The 2500-nt window shown below is 45.8% G+C and overlaps 1 long non-coding RNA gene across 1 annotated transcript in view; it reads right to left on the bottom strand.

Moving 5' to 3' along the window:
- Positions 1-2446: 2446 nt before the first annotated feature.
- LOC126988096 (uncharacterized) overlaps positions 2447-2500 on the bottom strand; it is a 39340-nt gene continuing 39286 nt past the window's right edge. The window contains exon 3 of the long non-coding RNA XR_007741449.1: positions 2447-2500. This exon is cut by the window's right edge and continues 81 nt beyond it. This is a non-coding gene — a long non-coding RNA (uncharacterized LOC126988096).

A 2500-nucleotide genomic window follows, 5' to 3' on the forward strand; every position in this document is an offset into this window, starting at 1 on the left:
GGTTGAAGGGGGGTGAGGGGGAAGAGGAGGGGGAAGAGGGGAGGGGAGGAGGGGAAGAGGAGGGGGAAGGGGGTTGGAGGGAGGGGAAGGAGGGGAAGAGGAGGGGGAAGGGGGAAGAGGGAAGGGGTAGGAGGGAGGGGAGGAGGGGAAGAGGAGGGGGAAGGGGGTAGGAGGAAGGGAAAGAGGGAAGGGGGAGCGGGAAGGGGAGAGGTGGGGGTAGGGGGATGGGGTAGGAGGGAGGGGAGGAAGGGAAGGGGGAGATTAGACAAATATTTCCTCTCTGGCTCCGGTCCAGCCCCACGCGGTTCTCCCAGCTTTGTTTACCGCCCAGAACACCTCCTCCTCTTCTTCCTCTTCCTCCTCCTCCTCCTCCTCCTCCTCCTGTCTTCCTCCCTCCCTCAGCCTTGAATCTACCTCTTCATCTTTTTTTTCAAACTACGTCATCTGTTCTCCCTCCTTCATTCTACTCCTCTTCTTTTCATTCTACTTTCGTTTTTCTCTTCTCCCCTTTTTCATCTACCTTTCTCCTCCTCTTCCTCCTCCTCCTGTCTCCCTCCCTCCCTCAGCCTTGAATCTACCTCCTCATCTTTTTTTCAAACTACGTCATCTGTTCTCTCTCCTTCATTCTACTCCTCTTCTTTTCATTCTACTTTCATTTTTCTCTTCTCCCCTTTTTCATCTACCTTTCTCCTCCTCTTCCATATCTGCACACTCCTTCTTCTCTCTCTTCCCTCTTCTTTTTGTTATCTCTCCATTTTCATCCTCTTTTACTTCCTCCCTGCACACCCGTCATTCTCTCTCTCTCTCTCTCTCTCTCTTTCATTTTCTCCGTTATCAGCATTCTCTTCCTTTCACTTCTCTATTCTCTCTATTCTCCTTCCTTCTTCCCCCTCTTCTTCCATTCCCATTCATCTGGTTCTCTCTCTCTCTCTCTCTCCTCTTCTTCTATACTTTCCTCATTGTTCATTTCACCTCCTTCTTCTCCTCCCTTCCTCTCCTTATTTACATTTAACCCTTTTTTTTTTCCTTCAATCTTATCATCTTCTTCATGACGCCTCCTCCTCTTCTTCTTCATTTCACTTCTTCTCGTCTTTTCCCCTTCCTTCTTCATCTCTTTTCCTAACTCCTTTCTTCTACGTATTCCATGATTTGTAGGCTTGATTATTACCCTCTTCTTCTTCTTCTTCTTCTTCTTCTTCTTCTTCTTCTTCTTCTTTTTCTTCTTCTTCTTCTTCTTCTTCTCCTTCTTCTTCTTCTTCTTCTTCTTCTTCTTCTTCTTCTTCTTCTTCTTCTTCTCTGCTTTCTTCACTAACCCTTAACGACATCCTGTAACGTTTTTTATCCTCTTCTTCCTCTTCCTCCTCCTCCTCCTCTTCTTTATTTTACTTTACTTTTCTGTACGCATACCCACTAACCCCCCTTCCTCCTCCTCCTCCTCCTCCTCCTCCTACCCCCCTCATCACCACCACCACCACCACCACCTCCACCTCCATTACCACCACCACCTCCACCTCCATCACCAGTCATCACCACCACCATCACCTCCACCACCGCCACCCTCCCCAAGTTCTTTGTGTTAGTAGATGCTCCCCCGCAAGCCACGAGAGAGAGAGAGAGAGAGAGAGAGAGAGAGAGAGAGAGAGAGAGAGAGAGAGAGAGAGAGAGAGAGAGAGAGAGAGAGAGAGGATGGGGGTGGGGGTAAAATAACCTCTCAAGAAAGATTATTAACCTGATATTCTGAGAAGCCGAGTCACTGAGAGAGAGAGAGAGAGAGAGAGAGAGAGAGAGAGAGAGAGAGAGAGAGAGAGAGAGAGAGAGAGAGAGAGAGAGAGACGGAGAAACCTACCAAAATACAGACATCAGGACAAACACATCTAATCAAACGCCCTCACAAACAAACAAACAAATAAACAAACAAGCAAACACAAAGACAGCCAAAAAATAAACAAAATATACAGAAAAGAAACAAAACTGCAAGAAATTTTCGGACAGACACACAAACAGTAACAGAGAAAGATATACACCCCCAAAAACACACAAAAAATATAGTTAAAGAAATAAGGAAACAAGAATTCAAACAAGGGTAGTCTTTCCTATATATATGAGAGGTGATGATGGTGATGGAGGTGGTGATGTTGATGATGATGGTGGTATATACGAAAGAGATATATGAGTGGGCACGATAGAGAAAGGAGGAAAGGAATGGTTTAGGAAAGAGAGCTTGTAAGATGATAGACAATGGGAGAATAGAGCTTGTAATAGGACCCAAGACTCCTAATACTGAGACTCGATGCTATGGGAATGGTTTAGGAAAGAGAGCTTGTAAGATGATAGACAATGGGAGAATAGAGCTTGTAACAGGACCCAGGACTACTGATACTGAGACTCGATGGTAAGGGAATGGTTTAGGAAAGGGAGCTTGTAATATGATAGACAATGTGAGGATGGAGCTTGTAATTTGGGCCTTGAAATGATACAACAAGCTATGGAAAAACACACC

This window comes from Eriocheir sinensis, chromosome 68 (assembly GCF_024679095.1).
Source record: "Eriocheir sinensis breed Jianghai 21 chromosome 68, ASM2467909v1, whole genome shotgun sequence".
Taxonomy (NCBI): domain Eukaryota; kingdom Metazoa; phylum Arthropoda; class Malacostraca; order Decapoda; family Varunidae; genus Eriocheir; species Eriocheir sinensis.